Source organism: Hydra vulgaris, chromosome 08 (genome assembly GCF_038396675.1).
Source record: "Hydra vulgaris chromosome 08, alternate assembly HydraT2T_AEP".
Taxonomy (NCBI): domain Eukaryota; kingdom Metazoa; phylum Cnidaria; class Hydrozoa; order Anthoathecata; family Hydridae; genus Hydra; species Hydra vulgaris.
In genome coordinates this window covers 40,738,526-40,755,250 of record NC_088927.1, presented here as the reverse complement: position 1 = coordinate 40,755,250, position 16,725 = coordinate 40,738,526, and positions in this window count along the sequence as shown.

Below are 16,725 nucleotides of genomic sequence, written 5' to 3'. Positions count from 1 at the left end.
AATAAACTTGGTTTTGTCTAAAAGGCGAATAATAGGCGATATAATCTCAACTAAATTTATCACAGAATTCTTAAATGGGTTTTATCAAATTTGAATGCCTAAATGGGTTTAATCAAAATGGGTATTGTCAAAAAAACTGTTCTAAATATCCTTGTAACGTAGCGTCGTTGAATATCAACTAGCATAAGAAAAAAAAAACAAGTCGCTGAAATTTTGTTGCTGTATAAACGTTGAAATGATAAGTTGTTCTTTAATGTGTGTGTTTAAATAAATTGATTAAAATAAGAACTTTCGAATCATGCGAAATAATTTTCAAATCAACCATAACCAATGCCAGATAAACCCAGGCGCCTGGGTGCTGCAGCGTTCGGCCTCTAAAATATGGGATCTCAACAGGGACCCGCAAATTTTTGAATATATATTGCACTATTGTGGGTTTGTTGGGACCTCAATATAAATACTGTGAAGGCCTAAAACTGTATAAAATATTAAAGTTTTTAATACGTAAAATAATATGACTAAACGAGAGAAGAAGGCTCGCATCTTAATCTGTATTTGTAGTTTAAGATTATTATAGTAGTAAGATTGTAGACTTTATAATTTCCAGTTTTTTTTTGTAATGTGTAAATTTTTACTTCTAAACTCAATGTAATATACTATATATATATATATATATATATATATATATATATATATATATATATATATATATATATATATATATATATATATATATATATATATATATATATATATATATATATATATATATATATATATATATATATATATAATTGATAAAAAGGCTAAAAAAACTTATTTTATAAGCATAATATAAATTATGTAATGTGCTTGAAATTTTTAAACTTTTGCTGCTTAACAAACTTATGAAATAAAAAGCTAAAACATAAAAATATCTGCACAGTTATTTTTTTGTTTGTTCTGTTTTTCAATATGTCAATCTGACCTAACATTGTGAAAAGAAAAGCAAAGCTACTGGATTTCTATAAAAGAAATTCCTGATCAAAACTTTTGCCTGTGATATTTAGTGTCAAACAAAAATGTGACAAACAAAATTTTTGTCTGCAACAATAAGTAACAAAAACCAATTTAAGATCCTGCTCTCAGAACTATTTTTCTTTCCAGTTTAAAAATAGATAAGGGTAAAATTTGAAAGATATTATCTACTTACAATCTAATGGAAAAATTTTTTGATTTTTCTGCTAGCTTTTTCAAGATTCTGATAGGAACTTTAGAACTAGATTCGATGACTGGTCATACGGACATTGTTCTATAAAGACACACGAACAAAGCAAACAGCACACTGATGCGGTCGACTGCTATATAGTCACAGTAAAAAGAAAAATTGATGCTCAGTTGAAACAGCAGTTAAAAGAAGATGAAAAAAGTTACTAAAGAAATGTTGTAAGAAGAGCTGTTGAGGTTTTTGTGCCGTCAAAGTCAAGCTCTTAGAGGTAACACAGAAAAAGTAGGTGGCTTCAGTAACAGAAACTTTTTCAGGGCCTTGGAGATCCTTTCAAAGTTTGACCCATTAATTCTAAACACTTAAAAAAAACTAAGGAAATTAGGGAAGAGGAAATGTTTAAAACATTTTATAAACAAATTACAAATGCCAGACTGTTTTAATGATCTTTAGCATGCAAAATTACAGTCATATCCTTGAGACCTTAAAATTAATTGTTCCAGATAAAGATAAAAAAAACGTTAGACACTAAAGAAGGCATTACAATTTTAAACCGATATTTAGGAATGTGCTGGAATGTTCCCAAACATTATTTCCAAGCAGCACAAGCATGAAAATACAAGAAAGAATATGCGTAATTTAGGAGTTGGTGAGAATAGAGACAAAATGAAGTGGTTCTAAGTGGCAGTGACAAATTTAAAATTGATAACTTTTTCCTTATCAAAGACAAGTTAAAAATGTGCTTGAATAAAAAGCTTTCCGCTTACAAGTTTGCATAGGGAAAGTCTGGTTTCCTAAATAGTTTTCCAACCATGACCGTTCCTGTATTAGTTGCTGCTTTAGTACTATTTATCCTCTAGACTAAAATTACATGGTGCACAATTACAATTACATGAGACACAATTCCATGATAAAATTGTCAAGTTTTCCAAGCAATTGAGTGTTTACAAGCAATTCGTAGGAATAAATTAGAATCAGTTTTTTCCAATGCTGACATTGCATATCGGGTTTTCTAACCCTTCCCATAACTATTGTTGTTTACAAGCAATTCGTAGGAATAAATTAGAACCAGTTTTTTCCAATGCTGACATTGCATATCGGGTTTTCTAACCCTTCCCATAACTAATTGTAGTGCAGAAAGTACATTTTCAAAAATGGTAAGAGTTAGATCTCCATTACTTATTGTTATATGATTGTTTAAATGCTCTTTTGTTAATAAAAATTAAAAGAAATAAAAATTTTGACGTTGTAATAATTGCCCATGTGAAAGTAAGAAAAATTTCTCTGTGAGTAAAAAATTTTTGTTTATATACTACATTCGTTTTGTACATATTTTTTTAGAAATGGGGCGCCAAAAATTTTTATGCATCCAGCCCCCGAGATCCTAATCTGGTCTTGCACATAACAACTTTTGAATGACAAGCCTTGAATCACAACTTTTGAATGACAGCCCCCGAGAACCTAATCTGGTCTTGCACATAACAACTTTTGTAATATAAAAATTAAAGATTTCATTATTTAATTAGTTTCCGAATTATTCAATATTGATTTATCATGAAATAATTTTATTTTTCATTTTTAGCTCTTATTTTTCATTTAACTTAATCCTTTTTTTTAGAAAATTAATGAAATATAGATATAATATAATATGCCTGAAATATGCCAGAAAAACACAAAACACAAACTAGTTCTTTAAAATGTTAATTTTATTTTTATCATTGGTATTGAAGATGTTAAAGCACCAAAAATAATAACAAACAAATGCAACATTTAAGGTAACTCATTTTTGTTTTTATTGTATGTTTTTCCTCGAAACTTTATTTTCCGCTCTGAAGTTTTTTCGTGTTTTTCCGTGGTTGAAGTTGAAGCAATGAAAAATAAAAATGGTCCAAACATAATAACTAATTGTCGAAGTTATTTATTAGTGACATTGATTTTTATCAATACGATTTTTTTAACTCGCTAATTGAAAGCAATATGTAGTTTTTTTACATACGTAAAGTTTTAATTTAATAATGGGCTTTTTCAATTACTTAATGGTTCTTTTTTTTTAAAAAAAAAAAAGATGACCAAATATATACTTATGAAAATCATAAAATAATTACAACGCGAACAAGTTTTCTTTAACACATTGCGTGGCACCTTTTGTGTTTTCGCTCAATAAAACTATTTTCTACGTAGTAAATGTAAATCTAAAATTGTTTTGACAATAAAACGCCTTTATTGCCGTCAAAAACACGCAATTTGTAATATTAATTTTGCGAATTTTCTTACTTATTTAAAGCCTTTATTCAAGGAAGTATAACGAAGTTTATAATATTTATGAATAAAATGTATTTAATGTTCTACATTTTGTTTTGAATGTATTTTTTGTTTCAGTTCTCAGATCACGTGATTTGTGCATTCAAAAATATTTTTTATTTAGAAGTTAATTGCATAGGATTGGCATATATTTGTCAAAATTCAGACAAATTAATCTCTAATTACGTCAACTGTCTTATATTTTGTAAAATTTAAATAATCAAGTAAATGAAACTTGTTTAAATATGAGTTTGCAAAGTTAAGACTTTAAACAATAGAAAATGAGCTTGCTTAGACTTTATTTAAATAACAGAAAATGAAACTGTTTCTGTTGTGTAGAAAAAATATGTTCGGATAAATAGTTCATTTATTTAACTGATAAAAAAAATTATTTTTCCTGATTTCAGTTTAAACTCAAGTTTTTAGGAGCAACAGTCAAACTTATATTTTATACAAAAGTATAATGTTATCAATAAAGTTGTCAAGACTTTTTGATTGTGTGGGTGTTATCAACTTAAAATGTTAAAAAGGATGAAACAAGTAGATAGCAATTGTTCTTATGCTATTTACTGCTATTTATAACGAAATACTAAAAGTAATCATAAACCTAATGTTTTTGCATTCACATTTTAAAAAACTGACAAGATTCCAGTGAATAAATGTGTTTATTTTTCTCAAAAGATGTCAAGCAATAAGGTATTCGTCATCCTTGAAACAAAAATGCAACTGTTTAAAATCTTCTTGCCTTAATTACTTCAAAGAGTGTCGTTTATGACAGCACAAGCCTTTGAAATGTTTTTAGTGACAGTAAAAATATCAAAACTTGCAACCAGGCTTGTGAAGCCAAGCCGGAGCTGGAGCCGCAAAAATCAAGTGGCTCTCGGTTATCGTGTTTTTTTTAAAGGAATAGAATGTATATTTTTTTACAGTAGACAAACATTATTCATTCATTGTTTAACTATTGTTTGTTGAATAAGCCAAGCCGGAGCTGGAGCCGCAAAAATCGAGTGGCTCTCGGCTATCGTGTTTTTTTAAAGGAATAGAATGTATTTTTTTTTACAGTAGACAAATATTATTCATTCATTGTTTAGCATTGTTTGTTGAATAAATAATTTAATGAATTTCTATTTTTATTAGCTTTAACAGTTACAGTCTTGCCAAAACGTTAAAAAAAATGTATATATTAAAGATTTTTTATTCAATAAAATACTACCCTTTAATTGCATTTCTCAAAATGCTATATTTAAAAAAAAATGCAAATTCTATAAAGAATTATTCTTACAGTATTACATATATGGTTTTATATTATATTTTTATATTTATATTATGCTGTTAAATATTTTTGATGCGCAATTTATTGAACAAAGGTTATTCCTATTTTAAAAGTTATACTACCCAGTGAGCACGGGACTTAAAAAATTGTCTTTTTTAGGTTCCATACCCAATTGGTAAATTAGAACTAGAATAAGAACTAAAAACCTTGGTTAACATTGCATAGAAATAAATGTATATTTACAGAAAACATTCAGGGGCGGATCTAGGATTTTATATAGGTGTAGCTAAAATTTGGAAAACTACGTCATAATCGCAACTACTTAATACGTCGGCTAGTCTACGGCAAAAGACGTCCAATAATTACGTCATGTAGACGCTGCCAGACAGTTTTTTTATATGAGCGTCTTAAATTAAAGGGTTGAACAGCTTCTGTGGCACACGCATAGATATCATGATACTATTATATCTTTTTTTTTTTTTAAATATTTTCTTATTCTATACTACTATATAAAAAAAATAAAAAAATGATTTGAACAATCTCACTATATATAGGATGTTCATGAAGCTAATTTATGACATCTTTGTTTTTTACGAATACTAAGCACTCTTTTTGTGGCATCCTCTAACAAAATTTATACACATATTTAAGTTTTTTATTTATTAGTTTACTTTGCATTTAGATTAGAACACTTTTTAAAACATTTAACATTTTAGAAGTCGAAGATCATGAAATGTACACAAAGTAGAAAATAAATTTATTTATTAAACATTTAAAACAAATAAACAATAAGATGCTCTAAGAGAAAATGATAAAAATGTTTCAATAAAAAAATAATTGTAAAAAAAAACTCTAAAAGTCTCTCTCCAGATGCTGAAAATATGCTGAAAACCCAGTTTATATCTGAAATAATTTCTGTATAATTTGACGTTAAGGCAATGCCATTCAATCACTTTTCTAACACGATACTTCTTGAATAAGTTTTTAATCTCTAAGTATTGTACCTAAAATTGAATTATTAAAAAAGTTAAGGAACATTGGGGAAACCAGTCATTGTCATAACTTTTTTGTTTAAGAAATATTAGATAGAGATTTTGATTGATTTTTCCCAAAGAGGCACCCATATACCAACTCTGCATGAATAGAGGTTGGATGCAAATATAAGAATGATAGATATCTAGAAACTTCTGAAAGTAGATTTGCCAATCTAAGTTAGCTTTCAGTCAATTAACATGGCGGTTGAAACTGTAAATGTCTCATATAAACCAACACACTTTCTGTTTATAATCTTATATAATTAATAAGATCACTGATAAGATGATCCAGTACAGGTAAAGTGATAGAAAGGTTAAAATAATTAGATACTAAAGATGACGAGTGATTATGATGATTGATTTCCTTTCCACATTTTCTAGACGCTAAATCAAAAACAATATTAAACCAAATATAATGAAATAAATCAATACCAAGTTTAATTTCTTGAAGCATGTTTTTTTAATTATCAATTTCAAGACACTGAAATTTGAGATATATCGTATTGCTTATCTTGGAGTCTAATTGTAATCTAAAAAATTCAATTTATCAAATTTTTGTTAAAACTAAAGTTACATTGAAAGAAAATTCAGTCATTAACTATAAAGAATCTCTTGTTAAAAAAAATTGCCTAGACTATTTTGTTTTTAAACCTAGTAAAGTACAATAGGCACCGATTAGCTTTGCTTAACCAACAGAAAGAGAATCATTTAAATATACCCGTATAATTTTAGACTAAGGGTACATTTAAATAATTAAGGACAGTCAACAAACTTAAAAAAATCTTCACAAGTGTTTTAGTTACTGTCTATATATCTAATAACAATATATCCAATCTCTTATTTAATCCGGTTTATTTTTAAAAAAGATTAATCGCTTTTAAAACCGATATTACTTTGAAAATATGTTGGAATACTTGAACATTTGAATTATATAAATCAAATGTACAAAGAAATGTTTGATGACGGAACTTCTAATACACCAAAAGGTAGTTTATAACTGGTGATATTTTTTTAAGAAATTTCAAAACAAATTTTTTTTTTGTTTAAAATTTGCTTTTTTTATTTTAATAATTTTTTCAAAAACTTAAAAAACTTATATCATATGAGCAAATTTGAGTTAAAATGTTACTTTGTTTTTCTCTATTTACAAACTACTGTACCCATTTCAAACTACTGTATCCATTACAAACTATCCTATTCATTACAACTACCATAGACGATAGAAATTAAACTAATGTTAAACTACCATATCCGATGCAAATTAACCTATCCATTACAAACTACTGTTTCTACTACAAACTACCGTTAAAATATTAAACAATAATCTAAAATATTACAACATGAAATTATGAATACTTAAAACCAAGTTTTAACAATTAAAATGAATTTCAAGTTTATTATCTTGATTAAATATTTATTAATATTTTTATTAAACAATTTATTTTGCTTAAAGTGGTAGAGCACAAGTAAATTACACATTTTTGATCAAAATATGAATTTTTTTTTTAATTTATCTTATTCAAAATTTTATCCTCTTTCTTTTGATGTATGTATGGAACAGAAATTATTTTTGGAAATGTGATAAAAATCTACATTTGCAATACTATTTACGTTAGCTTTTTGCCGAAGCACGATTTATAGATTCATGTTAGACCCTATTGTTAGTATTGTATTAGAGATTTATTGTTAATTAGTAATAAATTATAAGATCTACCATAAATAACAAATAAGAAAGAAAATTAGCTCTAAAAAAACAAATAAACAAAATATTAGCAGAAGAAAAAAGAGAGCATGTAATGTTCCAAAGAATGTTGAAGTTTTTTGTAATTCTTGTATCAAGTCTATATGTTCAAGTGAAAGGGAACTTTCTTCAAAAACAATAACTGAATTTTCTACTAATTCTTTTCCACAAACAAAAGATTATTTTATTATTGTGCATTTTTATCTACTCAAAAGCATTTTGCAAACTCAAGTATGTTCAGAATGTTTTTGCAGCATTGTTGTAAAAGATGGTATTTTAAAAAGACAAGGGTTCTCTCATGTTCCAACAATCAACTGTGATAATTGTTTATGTAATAAAATAATACTTTCCCTGAAATAAAGAAAAAGGAGGAAACTAAAGGTCAAAACACATACAAGGTAAATGAATGTTCTGTAATAGCTTTCCATGAAATTGGCTGTGGTTTTTCATTAATAAGTACGTTTGCATCTTTAATGAACTTTAAATATTTTTCAAAAAATGGATTTTGTTGTGTAAACAAAAAGGTCATGAAAGCTTATAAAATTGCTGCCACAGATAGCATGCAAATAGAAGCTCCTCATATTGAAACTGTCAAAGGTATTCCATGTGTTCATATATCAATTGATGGATCATGGCAAATGCGTGGTCATTCACATTTGCATGGGGTGATCATTGCTATAGAGCAGCAGACAAATGTGTTGATGTAGAAATAAAATCAAGACATGGCTATGGTTGCAGAATGTGGTTAGGAAAAGAAAATAAAGCTGATTATAATCATTGTAAAATTAACCATTACTGCCAAATTAACCATAATGGGTCATCAGGTGCAATGGAATTAGCTGGAGCAGTTGACATATTTAAGCGTTCTGTTCAAGAACACTCTTATTTATAAGGAATAATTAGGAGATGGGGATACAAATTTTTTTATGGATGTAGTAAAAGCCAACCCATATAGTGAATATGATATAACGCCAATAAAGTTGGAGTGTGTTGCTCATCTCCAAAAATGATTAGGTACTCAATTGCATAAAATTGTTAAGTCTCATAAAGGCACTAAAACACCTCTCTTAGGAAAAGGGAAACTTGTTGAAAGTTGCATTAACTCAATGTAGAACTATTTTGGTTGTACTATTAGAAATAACCTTGATAATCTGTATCCAATAAAGAAAGCTGTTTTTGCAATAGTTTTTCAAATTACAGATATTCTGAATCCTGAACGACATCAGTTTTGTCCACGAAATGATTCATCTTGGTACAAATATTGGACTCTAAGTAAAACTTACAAACCTAGTATATCTATTTCTCTAACAATCAAAAATCTCATTTTAAAAGATGACTTACTGTTGATTTGTTTGCATGGTCAAACACAAAATTCAAATAAAACGCTCAACTCACTCATATGGTCCAAGGTACCTAAAATCACATTTGTTAGTAAAGATGTTATGAAAATGGGTGTAAACTCTGCCATTTTACATTTCGATGATGGTAGAAATGGTGTATTTAAAGTATTAGAGCATTTGAAATACTAGGAAATGTTACACAATCGACTACAAGTTTAGCAGACAATGTGAGAGTAAAACAAATGAAACGTAAGACTACTATAACGGTAAAGAAACAGAGAAAAAAAACTAAGAGCAATAAAAAAAGGAATTAGCAAGAATCTTAAAGCAAAGTGACCTCAAGACTCATATGTTTTAGGAGGATTTTAACATGATTTTACTGTTTAAATGTGATTTTTTCTTTATTTTGTACTTATTTTTGTTTTTTCTGCAAATTGAGTTTTTCATATTTTAACAAGATTTCAAAACACGATTTTTTCTGAGTGAATAAAGCTTTGTTCTGAAATTTTCAGGACATATTCCTAACAACATTAGAATTCATTTGACAGATAGATTTTATTTAATTATTTTTATAACTTATTATTTTTAGTTTAAACTTCTTTAAACTGCTTGTAAATCGTACAAAATTTAACTTTTCTTAAAAAAAAGGTAATATCTTAACATATAAAAGGACTAATTAAAATGCCATCTGGTTAATGGAGTAAAATAAGGTCATCAACAGATCTGCAAAGTTTGATTAAGGGTTTTTAAGTCTAACTCAAGATAACGTGTTTTAAAAACATAAGAATTAGGTCTTTATTTACACTGTTTTTGCGCCAATATGGATTTTTGGTAAAGTTTTTCAAATTTTTTTTTTTGCAGAAACATTTCATTTTTCTTAGTAAAGCATTTCTGCATATTTAAAATTTTTTTTTTTTGAATCTTTCATGAAAAGTGTCTTTTTTGTGCTCTACCACCTTAACTCACAGAAGAAAAAAACTAACTATATCAATAATAAAAAATAGTTGACTTGATTTAATTATTTTATGTTATATTATATATTATATATCTATATTATATATTGTATAATTTTATGCTATATTATAAATTGAGTTCAACACAATTGAAATAAAAATCTTGTTTTTCACACTTACATTGAAACATAATATCACTTGTTAAACACGAAAGATATTTTATTATGCTTATGGTGTTGAGTGGTACCACTATTGTGAAGGATATTTACTAACCACCACCACTATTGTGTAGGATACTTACAGAGTTACTTTTACGAACTAAGAAAGCCGTCCTATATAGTTAGGAGCCGTCCTATATGTCATATAATTATAAAACATTTCATGACAATTTTATTACCCTAATGTTAATAAAAGTTTATGTCGTTTATCCAAATCGTTAAGACATTTAATAGGAAGCTGTCCTTGACTATTTTCTATTGTAGTTTTTTCATTGTTTAATTTTCAACATATTATTGTAGATTTTTTTCCTAAAATATTTCTGTTACTGAAAAGAAAGGGAGAAAAAAATTGCTACACCTAATTGCTCAAGAAATATTGTTATAATTGCTAAAAAGAAATGTATGCGACATAATTTTTTCAGCTTACAACTCGCACGCAGATGAGACTATGACAATAAAAAAAGGTTCGAGTTAAGTTTGTATTTAAATTAACGAGATCAAAATTTAAAATAAATAGAATTTTTTTTTTTTTAAACGATAAAAATACAAGTTTTTTGAAATTAAACTCTAGAAAGGTATTTAATAATGTTATAATATTAAATAATTTTATTAAGTTTTACTTTTATTTAAAAATCAATTAAAACCAATTTTAGGACTCGGTAACTTCATAAAAAATACTGGGTAATTTGAGGATTCTTAAATTTCACGAAAATGATATTTATAAATTCAAAAATAAATATTCCTATGCATTGATTTCCAAACAAAATGGGCGGATTTCTAGCTAACATGTTTTTCTTTATGAAAAAATAAATATCTATACTTCAACATTAAATTTTTGCTCCACAGATTCTTTCACGTGTAATGATAATATTTTAACAAAACAAAATTGAATAGTGTTTTAATTAGATAAGAGCCGCTAATTACTGCGTAAAAACTTACGCTAATGCTACGTTGATACACGGTTTTCGAAAGTCCATAAAGTTGTAACAAAAAAATTTCGAGTAAACAAACATTAAAAAAGGTTCATTTTATGAAGGAGTGAAGTTATTTTATGAGTAGAAGATGTTTTCTTATAATTGAAATACTTATTATGAAATTAAAACTTTTTGAAATTTAACTTTTATTATTAATAAAATTTAACTTTTGTTGTTCTTGCTTTAGTTTTAAAAAGTAGTTATTAGTGCAAGGGGGTATGATTAGTTATTGGTGCAAGGGTATATCATTGTGTCGTGCAAAGTTGCTCAAATGGAAGTTAAAGACTTGGAAATATGAAATATGTTCAGTACATAAATGTAAAAAAAAATTAAGTTGGATCTAATTGCGCACCACTTTTTCGGTTATTTTTTTTTTCCAACAATAAAAAAAATCCTCCTACCAATCAGGGGCGGATCCAGACCATCTAGTAAAGGGGCGATTTTATTTATTTTTTTTTTATTTTGGGTGGGCCAAAAGTCACTGAGTCATTTCAATTTTAAATAACTTTTTTATTCTAACAGTTATATCCATGAAATTTTAGTATCATAAAGTCAAGGCGATGGAAATTGGTTTTCTATCACAAATTTAATTTTATTCTTACCACAAACTTACTTTTAGTAAGCTTTAGAAACTTTATAGTTAAGTGTGAAAAATAACATCCTGCATATGCCTTCCATTTTCTGCTTCACAAATTGCAGCTCTTTCGATTACCTCTGCCAGAACCTTTTTCAAAGTTTCTGGGCTTATTTCTCTTATTTCTCTAGTGATGTTTTCCTTTAGCTCCATTAAAGATTGTGGCTTGTTGGCATAAACCTTTTCTTTTAGATATCCCCCACATGAAAAAGTCTGGGATGATCAGGAGAACGAGATGGCCAATTGACATCACCAAATCGATACATAATTCTTCAATTAAAACGTTGCCTTAGTAATTACATACTTTCTCTTGCATTATGAGCTGTTGCTCTATCCTGCTGGAACCACATTCCAACTCAATTTTCAATTGCTGGCCATAAGAAAATTTGAAGCATCGCTCTGTACCTCTCTCCTGTCACAGTCACAGCATTTCCATCATCATGCCATCAAAAAAAGTATGACCCGATAATTTCATTTAAAGTTATTGCGCACCATACAGTGCACTTTACAGGGTGAAGTTCTCTTTGATGCACAGCTCTTGGGTTTTCTGTTGCCCAAAAGCAACAGTTTTGTTTATTGACGAACCCATTTAGGTGGAAGTGGGCTTCATCAGACATGATTAGTTTATCCAAAAAATTTAGTTCATTTTCAGCGAATTCTCGTAATCGAACGGCATGCTGTAGTCTAGGCTGAAAGTCCTGTAGCTTCAATTGTTGAATGAGTTGCACTTTGTATGGATTAAAATTTAGACTTTTCATAACCCTTCTAAAAGATGTTCGAGAAATTCCAAGTTCCAATGATTGTCTTCAGGTGGAAGTTGTTGGATTTTCTTCAAGATTTTCACGTATCTTTTCTTTGTTTTCATCCGTACAAACAGCTTAAGGTCTTCCAGAACGTAGCAGATCACATATAGCTTCTTGATCTTCAAATCTTTAAACCATGCTCTTAATTGCATTCCTTCTTGGAGCATCTCTCACATTGAAATGCCTTCGATAAGCTATTTGGGTTTGAATTATTGAGCCTTGATTTTGATAGTAAAATTTTACAATTTGTGTACGTTGGACGGTACTGAATTTCTCCATAATTAATTTCCAGGATCTGAAAAAAATAAATAATATTAAGGAAATAAAAAATATTAAGAAATAAAAAAGAATTTAAAAAGTAAAAAGGGTCAGTGACTTTTGGCCCACCCTGTATATATATATATATTGTATATATATATATATATATATATATATATATATATATATATATATATATATATATATATATATATATATATATATATATATATATATATATATATATATATATATATATATATATATATATATATATATATATATATATATATATATATATATATATAGGCACACACACACACACACACACACACACACTTATTAGGACCCTTGGAATGGGCATTTTTTGATTTCAAGTTGAAGCATGTCTTTATTCACAAATCGAGCTGAATCATGAAATCAATGAGCATGATTATAATATATACTTTTTTTGAAAATGAATTCGAAAAAATCTAACATCAAACTTGTACTTATGACAACACTTGTACTAATGATTTTTTTTACAAAAGTTGTAATTATAGTTTTGTTTTCTAGCAAGGATATATATAACTAGCGGTCCTGACCCGTAAAGCACGGATTTTGATAAGTCTATTCAACACCGACCATTTCTATACTTATTAACTTCAATATTTTTGACATAAAAGTATCTTTAACATAGATGACTGTTGCGTAACATTTCTCCCGGTGTTTTTGGAAACCCAAGGCTATAATAAAATATAACTTTCTTATACGATTATTTTATTTAAAAAGCAAAAGAGAAAACAGAAACAGGTCACGATCATTTTTAATACCGATTAGATAATAATAATAAGTATTATTAATACTATTATTTTAGCTGTTGTTTGTGCTGAAAATCGATACTTATAGCAAATATGAATCATCTGGATCGAATCACCAAAAGTGATAAAAGTATAAATGGATTCAATACATGTATAAAAATATAACAGAAATATATATAAATAAACATAAAAAAAAACATAGCAAAAAATGGCCAATATATTCATACAAAATAATAATTAAAGAGAAAAAATAAAAATGTTTATGTGAGAAACAAAAAACATTTTTCTTGAGATAAAATAAAAATTAAGTTTGAAGAAAAATTTACAAAAAAAATTTATTTAACATAAAAAAATTTATTTAACATAAAAAAATTTATTTAACATAAAAAAATTTATTTAACATAAAAAAATTTATTTAACATAAAAAAATTTATTTAACATAAAAAAATTTATTTAACATAAAAAAATTTATTTAACATAAAAAAATTTATTTAACATAAAAAAATTTATTTAACATAAAAAAATTTATTTAACATAAAAAAATTTATTTAACATAAAAAAATTTATTTAACATAAAAAAATTTATTTAACATAAAAAAATTTATTTAACATAAAAAAATTTATTTAACATAAAAAAATTTATTTAACATAAAAAAATTTATTTAACATAAAAAAATTTATTTAACATAAAAAAATTTATTTAGCATAAAAAAATTTATTTAACATAAAAAAATTTATTTAACATAAAAAAATTTATTTAACATAAAAATATTTATTTAACATAAAAAAATTTATTTAACATAAAAAAATTTATTTAACATAAAAAAATTTATTTAACATAAAAAAATTTATTTAACATAAAAAAATTTATTTAACATAAAAAAATTTATTTAACATAAAAAAATTTATTTAACATAAAAAAATTTATTTAACATAAAAAAATTTATTTAACATAAAAAAATTTATTTAGCATAAAAAAATTTATTTAACATAAAAAAATTTATTTAACATAAAAAAATTTATTTAACATAAAAATATTTATTTAACATAAAAAAATTTATTTAACATAAAAATATTTATTTAACATAAAAAAATTTATTTAACATAAAAAAATTTATTTAACATAAAAAAATTTATTTAACATAAAAAAATTTATTTAACATAAAAAAATTTATTTAACATAAAAAAATTTATTTAACATAAAAAAATTTATTTAACATAAAAAAATTTATTTAACATAAAAAAATTTATTTAACATAAAAAAATTTATTTAACATAAAAAAATTTATTTAACATAAAAAAATTTATTTAACATAAAAAAATTTATTTAACATAAAAAAATTTATTTAACATAAAAAAATTTATTTAACATAAAAAAAATCAAAAGTACTTATAAAAGCAATTTAAACATTGTTTCATTACTATATAGCTCTTAGTAGTGCCGCCTAGAAGGAAGGGGATGGAGTGGGTGGGTGGGGTTGGGGGTGGGGGTCGGGGCGAAAGGGACAGTTTGTCCCGGGCGGCAAATATCCAAGGAGCGCCAAATGAAAAGAAGTTACCTAAAAAAAAATAAGGTCCTTCATCTATAATTTAGGAAAATTTTGATAAATAAATACGTCAATGAGGGTTGCAGTCTTAGGCGGCGTGACGGCTTTCGGCGGCCCTGGCTTTAAGTAAATGCTATGAAGATTAACAAAACTTTAGCTTTTAGAAAATGTTCTAGTTCTCGCTGGTAACTCTGAATGTAGCTCCATTCATATTTGCAGCATCATCGTAACCTTGACCACTTACTTTAGATACATCGATGAAATTTTATATAACTTTAAAGACTGTTTTTTCCAATCTTTGTGATGTTTAATCAGTTACCTGAGTAAATCCACAAAAAGTTTTCCTTATTCGAAGACTCAAATTTTTTTTTTTCCACTACCTTTTTTTATCAAAACATAACGGAATACTGTACTTAGCTGATTGGTTTTTGATATATCTTGCGTCTTATCTGTTATTACTTTTATGAAAGTGGTCTCTTCAAATTTCCTTTTAACAAAGACACTAACTTTATCAGCAGCCAAATTAAGTTGTTCGTTTTGTATCTACTGACTCAAGTAATTGGTAATGCCTTCGTGTTTGGTTGGCTAAAACAGCGTCATAATTGGAAAAAAAAAATTTTAATTGTAAAAAATTTCCCTGTAAAGTTCCTACATCTTGAGGCTTCTTATTGTCCGTAAAACCATGTTTTCCTTTATTGGTACAGTTTATTTCTACACCAATCCAACAGATTTGTGAAAGAACTTCATTTGCTGTTTGAATTGCTTTGAGTGTTGAAAAATCAGTAAAATTCTCCTCTGTTATGTCTTAAGAATAATTGTCTTAAGATTTTGATTTTTTTTCTATTTTAAAAATTGCTGATATTTTAACAACTTATCTTAGTACATTATTTTCTGCCAGTTACTTTTCTATTCTTCTTTTTTAAAACTGCTTCACTAAGTATTTTTTGACATCTTCAAGCTAACCTACAATAAAAACATATATTCTGTTAATTCTTAATCATTATTTGTTTATCTATTACTTTTAAAGTTAAAGCCAATCCCTACTACCCTATCAAATGATATTCGTATAAATAATAAATTTTTAAACAACTACTTCTCTAATTCCCCCTAACCCCCCGCCCCCCTCACTCCTTTAGCAATAGATTTATAATGTTTTTAAAAAACGTTATTTTGATTAGGAACTTATTAAAAATTTCCAGTAAGAACTTATTAAAAATTTCCATGTCATTTAACTGCTTAAGTATTATTGCGGATAACGAACAAATTAACTGCTTGTTGCTATTTTTGGCCGCTATATTTTGAATGTAAGAATATAAAATACCTGTTTGTAAATCTGGCAAAAATACTATCAATTCTAATGTAGACATTTAATAATACTTGCTTCAAAAAATACAACATAAAAAAAAATAACTATAAACTAATTATAAATATTATTTAATAATTTTTCTGCACTTTTTTCCATTTATTTGAAATTCTTTAATTGTTTATGACGTTTTTAAAAATCATTCATTAGATAAATTTTATATAAACTGGAGTCTGAGTGGATACTTTTAGTTGAAAACTTTGTTCTCTAGTGCAGTGGATCCTAATCACGCTAATTGTCACGCACGGCACTTATGCAATTCAAGTTATAATATAAATTAGA